This window comes from Bos taurus, chromosome 29 (assembly GCF_002263795.3).
Source record: "Bos taurus isolate L1 Dominette 01449 registration number 42190680 breed Hereford chromosome 29, ARS-UCD2.0, whole genome shotgun sequence".
In the NCBI taxonomy this organism is placed as follows: domain Eukaryota; kingdom Metazoa; phylum Chordata; class Mammalia; order Artiodactyla; family Bovidae; genus Bos; species Bos taurus.
Window position 1 is genome coordinate 24714188 of NC_037356.1, and position 16043 is coordinate 24730230.

The window sequence follows — 16043 nt, forward strand, 5'->3', positions numbered from 1 at the left end:
AAAGGAGATCAGGAAGCAGCAGCCAGCGGTTGTAGGAGAAAAAAACAGGAGGTTTGGGACCCTTGGAACCACTCTGAGAATTCTGTTAAAAATACAGACTTTCAGAACTATCCACTGGACTTTTCAGTACGAAGATGAACACTGAGCATTCCTAGTCCTGATATTATCAGAGACACCTGGGAAACACTGTTCTGGAGCTTAACACAATCAGAAGAATCACTTGCCTGGGGCCCTTTGTAAACACATACTCTGCAGGGACCTCACCCCCAAATACACAGAAACTGAACCCCCAAGGGACTTAGAATTTGGAATTTCATCTTCCAAACTAATTATTTCTTTTGGGGACTTGTTCTTAAAGAGTTTTGCTTTTGAACCAACGAATCAGCAGTTTTCTCTTCATTGACAAAGGCTGATACACCATTTCCATCATCTCTTCAACTGGAGGCATTTACTAAAACCATATGGAGTTGATTTTAGCACATGCTAGGGTCTCAGCAAAGAGTCTTGGCTTTGAACTAGAATTAAAACTACCTAACATAAAAGGGGGGGGGGGGCGGGAATTCCCAAGTCTGGACACAATAGTCAAACTACAAGTTACAGCACTCCACCCAAACTTCCTAGCTAACTTAGCTTCCAAAGCTCTCAGAGTCATCTTCTCTGAGTCTCAGGAACCACATTTTCCTTTCCCAAGTGTTCTAATGGTGGCCATGTCAAGACGGCCCTTACAGGGCCTCTCTTTCTGGGGTCCTCACAGCTGCTTCCCCCAACCCAACCTGCTCCATCAGGCTTTTTCTAGTTCTATGTTTAGAGGCTCTTCCTAAATTTCCTTACTTTGAATGTTAAAACCTCTCCCTCCCGTCCATCGGATCAAAATGGGAAACTTTTTGCCCTCTTTGACAGAAATCATTCCTTGTTGGCCACCTGATGGGTACTTGGGGTTAATTAGAAAATCCCCATCAAGAGTTCAGAGGCCAATATCAGCTGTCAAAATCCCACATTCCCCTCTCGCCCCTCTTTCAAGTGCAAAACAACCTGTGTCTGAAGATGTGCGGGAGATAAAAGGGCACACACAGCAGCGCTGGGGGCTTTGACTCGGCCCCATTCATGGCCCCACCACCATGAATACTGCAAAATCTCAAATGAAAGTTTTAATCTCCCCACTGCATTCAGCCTAAAGAGAAAAGGGCTTCCTTTTAACAATTTCCCCCCTTAAACCTTTTGTGTTGCCATGCTCCTGAAAAAAAGCGGAGATTTCACTCTGACCCGGCGAGGGCTTTACGCCAAAGAAAGCAATGCACCTCGAACTCTTTGTGCTGAAAGAAGAAGGGCTGGCCGGCCCGAAGCCACCGGCGCGAAAGCGGCAACCCACGGTGGGGCGCGCGGGGGGCAGAGGGTGCCCGCGTCTCTGCAGACGTCGGGATCTGGCCTCGGGCCCCCTGGGCCTACAGGAACGAGTGTGATGCGCTGCGGACCCCACTGCTCCCAACGGTGCGGAGTCTGGGGTGGGGGGTGCGACATGGGGCGGCTGACTTTCCAGCCAGGACACCGGTCTGAAACGCACCCGCACCCGCAGACCAGGGGGCTCAATGTGGCCCTTCTTTGTTTTCACAATGCACTCAAAAAGAGAAGGAACTCCAAGTTCAACCCTCTCTAGGCGACCCTTGGGGAGAATCTCGATCGGTGGTGTTCACAATACCCCGGCCGATTGCTAGGACGCAGACCCCGTCCTCTCCCGGAGCCGCGGCGCCAGCACTCTGCAGAACGCCTTTGCGCCCAGGGCGCTTCCCGCGCGCAGACCTGCCGCGTCCCGAAAAGGACCTGGAGAAACGCAGAGGAGTGTTTCGATCTTTGCCTGCCTTCACCATTACTCCCTTCGCACGTAATTAATGCTACCGAGGTGCTCGTGACCCAACTCTCAGTTCTTCTAGCATTGAAAAAAAGTCCCAAAATTATGACGTCTCCTCCAAAGGGCTGCTCTAAATGTTTGAAATTAACACCTGATATTAATCCAAAATGTCGGGATTAAAAGCAAGAGGCTCTGTTTCTGAGCCCAGCGCGGTTTTACGAGCGCCTTAATTTGGTGTTGCTTGATTCTGACAGCCCAGTGAATGCCACCTCTTTCAAAAGAGTGTTTTCTGTCGAGCGGCCAGAGTTCAAAAGGCCCAGCGCTCAGCTTTCAGCGCGAACTGAGTGCAGGGCCGGCTCGGAGCGGTTCTAAAGCAGCCCCTGCCGGTCGGTCCTCCTTACATCTGTAAAGTGACGAACGCGCCCCTTCCCTCAAGGGTTCTGCCTCCTCCTGTTTGACAGTTTGCTTCGCTAGCCTTTTCATCACTTCTGAACGTGATTTTTATTGAGGGTCATAGCCTGGTAGGTATGTTGTCACTGCCCAAGGCAAAATTGCTTTGATAGTTTTCCTTTTTAAAATCTGTTTGTAAGGGGTCTCCCCTTTCCCTCTCTGGCCAGTTCTTTTTGGCGTGTGCGATTTGGAATGGGTGTTGTCTTCGGGACAGCGTGGGGCGGGGTCGATTTTCAAAAGATGTCTCAAATTCAGACGTTTAAAGAAACAGCGGTGAGAGGGCGGTAGCGTGGAGGTGAACAAAAGGCCAAATAGCATTTAAAATTATTACATTTATCTGTGCTGAATGACATGTATTTTAGAAATAAAAAGCACATATAAAGACTTTAAAATCCCTTCCTTTACATTTGCCACTTGCTGAATAAAAGCTTGTCGAAAACGTGCCTTTGATCATTTTTAAGCTGTGAAATTCTGGCCAACCTCTTAAACCAAACACAAGCACACACACATAACACACTTCCAAAATGAGAGCAGGAATAAATTGATAATGCTGATCAACTTTTCTGCATCTCCGCTCTAGCTTCGAGCTCAACAATGAGCCCCAAATGGACACACAGGTTCTAATTAGAGTGTTTCTGAATTCCTTTCCAGTTCTAATGATCCATAAATAATATTTCACAGTTTGTGAGTAGTTCAAGGGAAAGTACATCTTTTTTAAAAATCATAATTATCTAGATAATTAGACTAATGCAATAAAATGTAAGTACTGATTTTAGCAGTAATAAATACACTTATAGAAAATTTTCATTTTATGTAAAATCATACTTCAAATGCATAAATATTGCTACATTTAAAGGAACTCGAGTGCAAATTATTCTGTCAAATGAAAAAGACTTTTCTAATGAGAATAAACACCATCTTATTAATCTATTTATTATATTAATGTATCTGATTTTTCTTAAAACCAGATCTCTTAAAAAAAAAAAAAAACAAAGAGTTTCCTTATACAGAAGTATGGCCATATTCATGGTATACTTAGATTAACAATCCTCCAGAAACAAATAGAAATGAAAGGTTTGTAAGGACACTTAACATCTTTTCTCATTAGGGAAATGACAGGAATTCTCCAGAAACAAATAGAAATGAAAATTTTGTAAGGACACTTAACATCTTTTCTCATTAGGGAAATGACAGGAGATAAAAAAAACTTAGAGATATCTGTTTGAGCAATGAAAAAAAAGTTATTCAGAGCAGATGAAACTGTTTTTAACTCCTCTACTAAATATAGGTGTTCCAAATTTACATCTTTATGAAAGGAATATAAGATAATCCAATATAAATACTCTACATTTTAACTGAATTATGAATAATGCATCTTTTACATAAGTTGATTTAATGTGGGTCTTTGAGGAAAAGTTTTCATTTGATAAAATTTTGTTACTTGCTTCAGAAGTTTCAGGGAAGGAGAAATTGAAAAAAAGTTAATGCAATTACTAATGAATCTTAGTTAAGCCAAGATAGAGGAACAAAGTCATTGGATATGAGGATATAGGAGTTTTTAATCTTCTGAGGATATCTGAGTTTTTAATCTCCTAATGCTAAAATCTCCTTCAGAACTCAGTATTTGGAAAATCAGGGAGTTTTGCTACCAACTGCAATAAGATTTTTCGCCTAAACATTTTCCCTGCTTGTCTTAAGGTTAAGGGACAACCTAGTTTAAACCACCTGCTGTGCTACGCACCTAGTCCAATTCAACAAGTCTTTTGCCTTTGTGGCAATAACGACCCACATGAATCACTGCTCTCAGACTAACCGAATCTGAAAACCCTGGTCAGAGTGGTCTTTTCATGCTCACAAAGTCAGCAGGCAACTTGCCTCTCATAAAGCTTAAAATCTATCAAGCACATGCAGAATAATTCACATCACTGCCCCTGAAACCCTTTGAAGCAAATAAACAGAAAAGAAAAAGATTAAGATTTGATCTCAATTTAAACATGTTAACAGTAACGCTATATTATTCCAGATTTTACCCAGCTGTTTTGGATCTTTAGAGAATGTGAACAAGAGAGCAAACCTGTTTCAAGGATTAGAGAATATAAAGGTTCAAAAGGAGGCGAACCCTTTTCGGAACTATACATCTCCTGCCTTGGTTTCTTGCTTGGCAGAGTTTTAGAATTCAATGCCATTGGGTTCTTTCTCATTTTTTTTTTTTCTCTGCAATCTGGCTTTCTTATAATTACTTCCCCAAACAGATCTCTTCCACTCTTTAAAACTATAAACATTATAGATCTCATAGGGTGAGCTCAAATCATTTGCCTCATAGGGCACTGGGTTTATATCTAAAGTCATTCGTAATCATCTATGTCAAATTCAGTGAGAGAGGACTTATTTAGTTTTACTCTTTTTTTTTTTTTTTTTTAAGGAAGACATGAGCAAGCCAGAAAGAGACTAAATATGACCACATTTAGAGTAAAGTTGCAACCACTTATCAAATAATCACTTCCTTTAAAAGAATGAATCTGCTAAGTTTTCCCAGAACTGTAGAAGGAAGACATTTTCACAGACAAGAAAGACAAATGTTTACTAGAAGCTGATTCTGCCAATTAAGTTCAAATGGAAAGCTAGAGAGAAATTTTAAGTGTAACAGCAGAAAAAGAAGTCTGAAAAAGAATGAATCAAAGGGAACTATTTGTATGTAGCATCAGTCATTGTAATTTTGCTGATGAGAAGGCAGTTTGTCATTACAATTGGGTTAACCAAGTTCCACAGAAGATGCTGCCGGAGCTATAGGGATGAAGTGCCTGGAAAGATACATTTCATTTGTCCTGGGGACAGAGACAGAGGGTTTGAGGGTGGACGTATAGGAAAATATTCACTGAACAGTATTATTACACAGGTAATCATCACGAGAACTCTTACCAGTTCCCACTTTTACAGATGAGTAAAATGAGTTTAGAAATTTTAAGTTTCCTGCACAAGGAAGACAGTAACTACCTGATGGTCTGAATTCTGCTTCAAGCGTATTCTTTCTAAAATAGCTTGGTTCTCTACTCAAGAGCAGGAAGGCACATTTTAAATTGTCATGGAAAGCAGTAAATATAGGATAGTAGGTATTAAGGCTTCTCTTTTTCCTATTTTCTGTTCTTGCGTCATTCATTTCACCAAGTTAATAAATATTCACTAAGCATCTTTTACTATCCACCACTCCCAAAAGATACTTGAAAGAAAAAGTGAAAGTTGAGTCGTTCAGTTGTGTCCGGCTTTTTGTGACCCCATGGATTGTAGACTACCATACCAGGCTCCTCCGTCCATGGGATTTTCCAGGCAAGAGTACTGGAGCAGGTTGCCATTTCCTTCTCCAGAGGATCTTCCCGACCCAGGGATCAAACCCGGGTTTCCTACATTATAGGCAGACACTTTACTGTCTGAGCCACCAGGGAAGTCTTGCAAGAGATACTTGGTACAGGTTAAATGCCTCGCCTAAGGTTTCACAGAACCCAGGCAATCAGATTAGAGGTCATGCCCTTCATTAAGTGTCATTCTCTGATGCCTCTGCTACAGTCTTGCAAAGTAGGTGATCTGGCCAAAAGGAGGAAAGAACGCTGCATAAAGGTGATCTGACAAGATGATGTGTGCCTCTAAATTCAGTGGGAAATATGGCATCTGGGGAAGATTCTAGAGTAGCAAAAATAGATCATTGACCCAATGGGATGACAACAAGAAAATAGCCAAGAAAATAGAACAATTTTCGATAAAGCAAAACAGTAACATCAGTACTTTTCTATTAGATTAAGTGCAAAACCACAATAGATACAAAGGAATAAATAGCATTTATTATTCATGTAGGAAATTTAGAAAAATTGTAAAATAGAAAATAAAAATTATCCATAGTCTTGCCACTCAGAAACCATCACTACTTTCTCCTTTTTTTTGTTAATATACATTTATGTCTACATGTATAATATACATGTATAGGCACATTTTTAATAGAATACATATCTTATATGTAATTTTCATGCTGGCTTTTTGATTGTTTATTATATTGGATACATTTTCCCATGCCTTCAAAAAGTCTGAAAACATTCTTCTTAATTTTATATGTCAAACTTTATTAAACCAATTCCCTATGTTAGGCATCTAATAATTCTACTATTTGCTACTAGAGGTAGCTCCCCATTGTACAAATATTTTGTATTTTTGTGAACATCTCTGATGATTTCATCAAGATTAAACAACACTTTTCATGTTCTTTTTTATTGCCATTGTGTCTTCCAAAATGGTTGTATTTATTTACCACCCCCCCCCCACACAAGATGCAAAATGATATTTTCACTGCTGGGAAAGAATATTTTCAAAAAAAAAATTCTACCAACTAAATGGAAAGGGGAAAGCATGCTATTATTTGAAATTCCTTCATTATTAACTTGAATATTTTAACATGCTTCTTGATATTTTTGTTGTTTATGGAGTATCTTTAATGCTCTTTCACTTTTTTGCTATTGGTATGCTTGACTTGTTGATTTTAAAGAGCTCTTTACATATTAAAAATATTGAGTAACTACATAATACTAAATTTGGACCTGTTTTTCAAGGTCCCAGACCAATTTCTGCATCTTTCATTATGCCCTTCCTGACTCCTTCAACCCTCACTCAAGTCTCCTGCTTCCAAAATCCTAATACAATATTCAGTACTGAATTATACACTGTTTGCAGTCCTTTAGAGTTTCTCCTTTCATCCTCCATAATACCTTTCCAGAGAAGACTCTGTGCCTTTTACCAACTACAAAGAACCAACTTGACATCTCTGAATTCTCAGTGTCGTTAATCATGACATAGTTGTAATTATCCTCATTTAGCATGTGATGGACCTGGGGTTCAGCCCAGATTTACCAACTGCTACATGGTTATCCTAAGTCCCCAATCAGGCTTTCTCACTCCTATAGCTTCTACCAGTTCTCATGTTATCATGTTTACATGAAGATACTCTTACGTTAGCATTTTTTCTTAGTCTATTTTAAATGTATGGGGCTTCCCTGATGGCTCAGTGGTAAAGAATCTGCCTGCCAATGCAGGAAACATGGGTTCAATCCCTGGTCCAGGAAGATCCTACACACCTCAGAGCAGCTAATCCCGTGTGCTGCAATTATTGAGCCTGTACTTTGGAACCCGGGAACTGCAACAACTGAGCCCACGTGCTTCAACTACTGAAGCCCGTGTGTCCTTGCTCCGCAACAAGAGAAGCCACCGCAATGAGAAGCCTGCGTACTGCAACCACAGAGCAGTAACCACTCGCCACAACCAGAGAAAAGCCTGTGTAGCAACGAAGGTTCAGTACAGCCTAAAATACATAAATAAATAAAATTATAAAAAATAGAAATAAATGCATAAAACACAATTCAAAGAGCTCACAAAGAAGACTAGTTGGTAAGAAATAGAACCAAGTCTGATATTTTAGATTGTTGGTATAGAAAAATGAATTCTTTTATTTTTTCTGGTCATAATTTCTTTAATAATTCTTTGCCTTTAGAACAAAGAACATCAAATTTCCTCAAAACTTGAGTTTATGGGTTTTTTATGTATAAAGGATTTACATGAGTCACCCTCAAATCATAGCAATGATAACAGAAATGAAATCAAACAGCCTATGGCTTTCAATATTGTCTTCCTCTCAAATCTCACTCCAGAAGTCAAATCCTTACAAACCATTTGGATGCTCCAAATGAATAGCTTTATCTTTCTTTTTATTAGAATGGGAATTTACCCAGTACTCACCCACAAAAAGCTTTTGTTTAAAAATCACTCTTGTTGAAATGGAGAGGACCCCAGGGATGGCGAATCCAATGGAGAAGAATCTGAAAAATAACTTATTTGGGGTGTGTATGTATGTATACACACACATATGGACAGAGACAGAGAGATGCATACTTGTTTATCCACAATGTGCTACTTTTTGTACAATCCAATATGACTTAGCTAGAGGCTGGGATAAATAAGAGAGGATAAATAAGGAGGAAGAAAAGGTCATATGAGAAGGTGAAACTCACAGCTTCTCTTTGGAATTGGGCAGGTATGTGTTTTAGAAAGACCTTCAAGGTTCTTCTGGAGAAACGTCTGATTTGAACAGATTAACGTGGCTGGATTTCCAGGCCTTCTAAAATGGTCTTTCATTTCCATGTGAATATTGGAAAATGCCCTTCTTGGGAGAGGGGGCCGGGGGATCAGACCTCTTTGCCTCCATCTCTGCTAATTTACATGCTCCCCAATGGAGGTCATATCGATACGAGACCCAACCACTGTCAGCTTTGCGGGTCCCTTAACCTGAGAACCTTGAAGTCCATTGAGAGCTATTCATACTTGGCAGATTGATTTCTTCAGTCATTTTGTCATAGTAACTGACAATTCACTGCCATCCAAGTGTATCTGGGAGCACAATGCCCACATAAATATTGTTGGCAATTCTCAGCATATCCCTTTGTGGAAATGGTGGGTTAATTTACTTCTGCCGCTCGACTTTCTATAGCTATGTGGCAGAAGATCATTTCCTCCGCAACCATACAGCCAACAGGACCAGTAGGGCCTGTTTCAGAGCAACAGAGAGTTCAGAACTCCTCATTAATGCATAATGAAATGAATCAAAACTTCAAATACAAGTTAATCTGAGGGGGAGACAAGGGGTCCACAGGAACATAAAAACCTTGATGAGAATCAGGAGCAGCTCAAGTCTCAAGCTATTCTAGAGAGTTTAGGATGTGGAAATAATAGCTTATATGATCAGGAAAATGTTTCTACTTTAAAAAAATAATCATGTGAGGGACAAAGGACATTGACCCTTACTCACACCAGCTAATCTGAAAGGTGTGTTCTGAGCTGTGCTGATTCTCAGAGCAGGTGAGGGACTTCCTGGGAGCAGTTCAGAAAGCTCTGGGTGACCTTAGTCTATAGAGGACTTTCTTGTTGTTTCTCGAATTGTTTATCCAACCATCCCCTAATGGTGAGGCAGCCAAGCTGTGGCATGACAGAAAGAATAGGTAGTAGACATTCCTGGATTTGATACCTAGCTCCACTACTTAGCCATGATACCCTAAGTCCCTTCATCTTCCTAAACTCAGTTTCACTATCTGTGAAATGGGATTGTAAAGGCACTGACTTTATGCAGTGGTCATAAGGATTAAATAAGATCATTTATTCATCAAGTAAGTCTTTTCTAAGTACCTTCTCTGCGATAGGCACAGCATTTAGGACTGGGAAATGAAAATATTTGGAGGTGGAAGTCTCTTTGATTTTAGTGCGTCCAGTTAGAAAGGAAAATAAAATTGCTTCATTGTAAGACTTGACTCTGAGTTGGCTTGGAAGCTTCAGGGAAGGCTTCTGAGAGAAAACAGCACTTGCGATTTGAAGAAGGAGAAGTTGTCAGCAGAAGACAATCTGGGATAGGGAAGGCCAGAGGGGTGGGTGATAGCAGTCTTGTTGCTGCTGGAGTGTGATGGGCAAGGAGCCTGCAGCAGAAGACAAGGCTGAGTGGGGAAAAGACTGAGTCAGAAGGAGCTGTGTGCCCACTACAAAGGAGTTTAGATTTCAACCTGTCATCACCAGGAGCCTTTGAAACATGCCTGCCTCACCGAGCATTTGCTAGGTGCCATGTGTTCTGCTTAATCACTGTGATGCTTCTTTTCTGGTCGAACTAATCAAAGCTGATGTCACGGTGGAGTTGACTTTCCACCGAGTTCCTAGTGATGCAGGATAGTGAGCCAGAGTTCATGTATGGGTGTTCGGGAGGGAGGGAGGGAGGGAGGCAGTAAACCTTTCGAAGAATTCTACTCATACCTGGAAGTCAAGAGGCGTGGATACATCTCCAATTGGTTTCTTTATCTCTCTGAACCTTTCTCTGTCTCTCCAGTGTACATGTGTAAGTAACATTTGCCCAGCCTCAATGGAGAAGTTTTATGGCATGAGGGATGCCTAGCACCTTGCAAAATTAAGTACTATCTGAGGCTATATCTAAGACTGTAATATTCACTGAAAGGACTGATGCTGAAGCCCCAACATATTGGCCACCTGATGCAAAGAGCTGACTCATTGGGAAAGACTGAAGGCAGGAGGAGATGGGGATGACAGAGGATGAGATGGTTGGATGGCATCACCAACTCAATGGTGGATGGCATCACCAATTCATTGGACATGAGTTTGAGCAAACTCTGAGAGTTAGTGAAGGACAGGGAAGCCTGGTGTGCTGTAGTCCATGGGGTCGCAAAGAGTCAGATACGACTGAGCAACTGAACAACAAGGCTATAATCTGCTGCAATTTTCTCCTTCCTCTCGCCGAAGTGTGTGACTAGGACACTTGAATATTTGAAGGAGCCTAAGCCCCAAGAGAAGGGAGCCCCAAGCCTCCCAAGCCAACTTAAAAAGGAGGTGGGATTTCCCAGAAAGTTGGTACCACCCTCTACTTCTGAGGCCAATGTAAGGACAGTCAGGACATTGAGAGTACTAGGAAGACGAATCCTAGAAATGCATATACTAGAGCTTTACCAGTTACCAGCTGTGTGATCCTGAGGAAGTCACGGAACCCCTGCGAGCTTCTGCTCCCTCATCTTGAAAATGGGAATAAGCGATGATACCCACCCTGCTCACTGAATAGCACAGCACAGTCTGTGATGACACGTGCTCTGGTCATCTATGGCTGCCTAACCATTACTCCAAAGCAGAGTGGCTTCAATCCATCACATTCACCTAGCTCACAAATCTGCTAGTCTCTGCTCCATTTGCTATATCAGCTGGGGCGGCTCAGTGGCTGGGGCTGGAATCTCAGAGGGTTCATGCACTCACACATCTGAAGGTCAGTGCTGACTCTTGATGACCTCAGGGCTTCCTCACAGCATGGTGGCAGTGTAAAGTGTAAGTGTCTGATTAGGCAGGACACCGAGCCAGAAGTCACACACACACACATCTGTCATTTTCCCTCAGTCACAGCCATCATAGTCCCACTGGGATTCAAAAAGAGGGAACACAGACCTCTCACCTCTCCACAGGAATGACTGCGACCTTGTGAGACGATGATGTGGGATGGGATAGACATATTGGTAGGGCCATCTTTGGAAAATATAATCTGCCACTTGATGTGGAAAAAAGAGCTTCACGAAGTATAAAGCATCATATGAATGGTGTTGCTGAATAAGTGAATTGAGTCGGCTGAGCAAACTCTGGAAGACAGTGAAGGACAGGGGAGCCTGGTGTGCTGCAGTCCATGGGTTGCAAAGAGCTGGACATGACTTAGCAAGAACAACAACAACAACAAACACTCAAGGTTTTCCACTTAAGTGCAGTTCACACAGCTAAGTACTATTATTTTAAAAGTCTTTGTTCTATATCTATTGATGTCTATTACATCCAGGCACCATTCAAGATGTTTTCAAGCCCAAGATCTCATTTCACCTATATAACAAGCATAAGAGATAGAATTTATGATTCCTATTATAGAGTAAACTGAGGTTCAGGGCATTAAGTGATAGCTTCTATTCATTCACTCCATAAATGTGTATTAAACATCTACCTTCTGTCAGACAATATGCTCAAAGGGGAGCAATAGTAAACTAACCAGCCCTGATCTCTGCCTTATCTAGTGGAGACAAAAAATAAAAGCCAGATAATCTTGAAAGAAATTGATTACTATTGTGACCAACACTGTAGTAGGAAGATTCCCTGTGGATGTCGGGGAAGCTTCCCTAGGGAAGTGACATTTTAAATGATACTTGAGGAAAGAGTAGGAATGAGATAGGGGTAGGGGTGTACAGGAGAGTGTTCCCAGCAGAGGGCGAAGCCTATGCAAAGGCCCTGTGGGTGGAGGGAGAGGGGCACAGCTGGAGCACAGAGAGTGAGGAGCTTGCTTTGAGATGCAGCTAGAGGGACTGATAAGCCAAAAAAAACTAGCAAAAAGCTTGCAGAGCCTTGCCCAATCGTAAGCCAGAAGCTGCAGAGTCAGGACTTAATTTAGGGCTTCTAAGCACCCCCTGAGGGTTATTTCAATCCAGGACAGTTGCCTGGATTGTACTGGGCAGAGCGCTACCTTACTGCTGTCTCCCCCAGATCCTTACTCAGGTGAGGGTAAGCCATACATATCTCCACTCAGGTCTGAGGCTTTTGGAGGGCTGCGTGCTCTCCCTCTGATTAATCTCTGCATGGCACTGAATTGTGGAGACTATGCAGACACTACTCCTGCTGCTGCTGCTAAGTCACTTCAGTCGTGTCCAACTCTGTGCGACCCCAGAGACGGCAGCCCACCAGGCTCCCCCGTCCCTGGGATTCTCCAGGCAAGAACACTGGAGTGGGTTGCCATTTCCTTCTCCAATGCAGGAAAGTGAAAAGTGAAAGTAAAGTCGTTCAGTCATGTCCAACTCTTCGAGACCCCATGGACTGTAGCCCACCAGGCTCCTTCATCCATGGAATTTTCCAGGCAAGAGTACTGGAGTGGGGTGCCATCACCTTCTCCACTGCAGACACTGAGTGAGTGCTTATTACTCACCTAATTACTCCCAGCCTGACTGTGAATAATACAAACACCCTCCTATCAAACCCCGCCAAAGGCAGATACCTCCCACAGACCTAAAAACAAAGAGGCTTCCTGGAATCTAGATGGCATTTTAGTGCATGAAAACGAGAAAACAAGACCTTTTCAAAGCCTCAATTTGCCCTTCTGTGAAATGAGGGACATTCAACCGAATTACTTCCTAGCCAATTTATTAAAAATCAATTCATTCAAAAATGAATCTAAATTAATCAGCTCAGTTATGCACCCTTTGCAGAAACAGTTTTGCTTGCTAGTTTTATAGAGGAACCAGTAAGGTGAGGTGGTTAGGACGGCAGGACCCTAGGAGAGAGAATCTCAGCGTGGGGATGTACAGTCAGAAAAGAATGTTTGAAGATAGAAAAATGTTTTTTACCGAATGTGCTTCTCAGCAGCTCTCTGGCCCTCTCATCCAGAGCCTAGAACTGTTTCCAAGAGAGTTCTATTAGGCTTTTAAAAGAAAACAGCCTGCTTTCCCTGTTGGCAGCTATTTAGGCTACCAGCAGCTTCCCCAGTATTCTTGCCTGGGAAATCCCATGGACAGAGGAGCCTGGTGGGCTAGAGTCTGTAGGGTCTCACAGAGTCGGACACAACTGAGCATGCGTGCCATGCCAGCTTGGAAGGAAAACATTTTTCTCTCTTTGGCAAAAGACACATTATGGGTCCTTCAACATTAGGAGAAAAATGTTTTTCTGGAGATGGGCACTATGTAAAAAGTATTCTTGATTTACATTGTCATTCATAACTATTGGGTCATTTTCTTGCTGTGTCAACTAATAGAACGATTAAACTATGATCCCCTACATAAATCTCTTCCGACATGTTTATTCATAATAATAATTTTTTTAAAAACTCAAATGACAAAGTTAGAATTATTCACCAAAGCCCAGTAAAGCACACCCACCTCCCAGAGCCACTCCGCAAAAGGCTCAGAGTTTCACAGTACCTCACTCATTCTGCTAGCCGCAAGACCATCACTGTTTTCATCCTGAATAGCTATTACTGGGGAGCTCCACCGGGAATTCACTCATCAGAACTATAATATCCCTTCAAATTTCTCATCTGAGATAAAACTTTATAAAATTCTTCCTAACTCAGAAATCATTAAAATAGCCACTGAGATAAGAGTAGGGTGGAAATAAGAAGGCAGCCAGGAAGAGAGATACTCTTTGGGGAAAATATCCTCACCGGTTTTCACTTTGGTGGTGATGGTTTGGTCACTAAGTCATGTCCCACTCTTGGGACCCCATGGACTGTAGCCTGCCAGGCTCCTCTGTCCATGGAATTCTCTAGGCAAAAATGCTCGAGTGGGTTGCCATTTCATCCTCCAGGGGATCTTCCCAACCCAGGTATCAAACCCACATCTCCTGCATTTCAGGCAGATTCTTTACCGCTAAGGCACCAGGGAAGCCCTGGTTTCCACTTCAGTGATTCTTTTATCATGAAATGAACTCTGACTCTAAGAGCACACAGAGATGGTACTTTTGTCTGAGAAGCAATACATTTCACACCATAGTCACCTCTCTTTTCTGGACATAAGTCTGAATTTCCTACCATTTTAAGTACCAAAGTAGGTTGTACTTAGTTGTCATAGGGAGCCAGTAAAGGTTCTTTTAAAAGGGGACTTGCCTGGTGGTCCAGACTCCACGCCCACAATGCAGGGGCCTCAGGTTCAATCCCTGGTCTTTTTTTTTTTAAAAAAAGGTAAGTTCATAAAAACATCTGATGCAACAGTGAAGCTGCTATTTAGAACCGAAAATATCCTGAGAATAGTATAATTATGGTCCCACTGTTGCCAGTGTAAAAATTTTCTTAATATTTTCAAACTAACCTGTGTAGCAGCTGTCTAACCAATCAGTCAACATAATGTTGACCAGTCTTCTAACTGTGAATCATAAATCACATAGTTGGCAGCCCAGATAGGGTAAGAATATTGTGGAAAAGGTGGGGTGGGGTGAAGGGATTCAATGAGGGCACGAGTGAGGCAAGATGACCCTGGAGAGCCCTCCATCGTTGGTCCTGTGCAAAGGATCTAAACATCTGTACTCTCCCACCCCTGCTCTTTTGGAAATAACCTGCGATCAAGAGCCATTCCTTTGATCTTGTGCGTGCTCAGTTGCTTAGTAGTGTCCGACTCTTTGAGACCCCATGGACTGCAGCCCACCAGGTTCCTCTGTCCATGGGATTGCCCAGGCAAGAATACTGGAGTGGGGTGCCATTTCCTCCTCCAGGGGATATTCCTGATGCAGAGATTGAACCCACATCTTCTGCCCTGGCAGGCAGATTCTTTATCACTGAGCCCCCCAGTAAGTCCATTCCTTGAATACATTCAAATAAACCTTCATCTGGTTATAAATGAATGACTAGCTATTTAAAATGGGGGGGGGGGGACTTTTAGATGTCATAAATTTCTATCTCATTATGTAACATAATCAAACTATGGTAGATAAGTAAGGCCAAATATTTTCATATAATTCAGTCCAACTCTATTAAATGATTATAATCCAAGTACTAAAATTTCTAGATTTTCAGAGACTTCTATGGGAATAGAAAAATTTTTAGACTACTTGGGGTGTGTTATTTCAGTTCTATTATATATTCATTAATCTGAAACGATATATTCTAAATAGTAATGAATGTTTACCTTCTGTATGCCCTTCTTTTCTTCCTTGTAATGTTTGTTACTCTCACTTGACATCCTAGGCTTGGGTGGAGCCAAAAGTCTTTAACTTCAAAGAAAGTCAGTTTGGGGTTTTCTGGATCTGATTCAGTAGTTGAAGATAATAGCAAAGAAAACAGGAGACTGGATTGTAGGGGAAGGGCTTCCCAAACCTACCATTGGGCAAATAATTCACAAGTGTTTCAAATAGCAGCTAAAAGAATTGGTGTTGGATTGAAGGGAGGGCACTAAGATATTCTACTTCCCTTCAGATTGTGTTTAAATTCTATATATGTTCAAACTAACTCTCACCTACTATGACCCCAAATAAGAACAGTTCATCAATCCTAAATTTGTTCAATCAACTATTTATTATCTACCATGTGCAAGGCAAATATTCACAGGAGTGACTCTGTGAAATGGTTCCACCATTTTACATAAACTCGGTAGCAGGTTAAAAAGTAAAAGGAATTTAAAATAACCCTTTACATAGCACAGCTATGATGAAGCTCAGCAGTTCAAGACAC

At 41.7% G+C, this 16043-nt stretch overlaps 1 pseudogene; it reads right to left on the reverse strand.

The window, feature by feature from the left end:
• LOC101906617 (uncharacterized) overlaps positions 1-16043 on the reverse strand; it is a 56299-nt pseudogene that overhangs the window by 15174 nt on the left and 25082 nt on the right.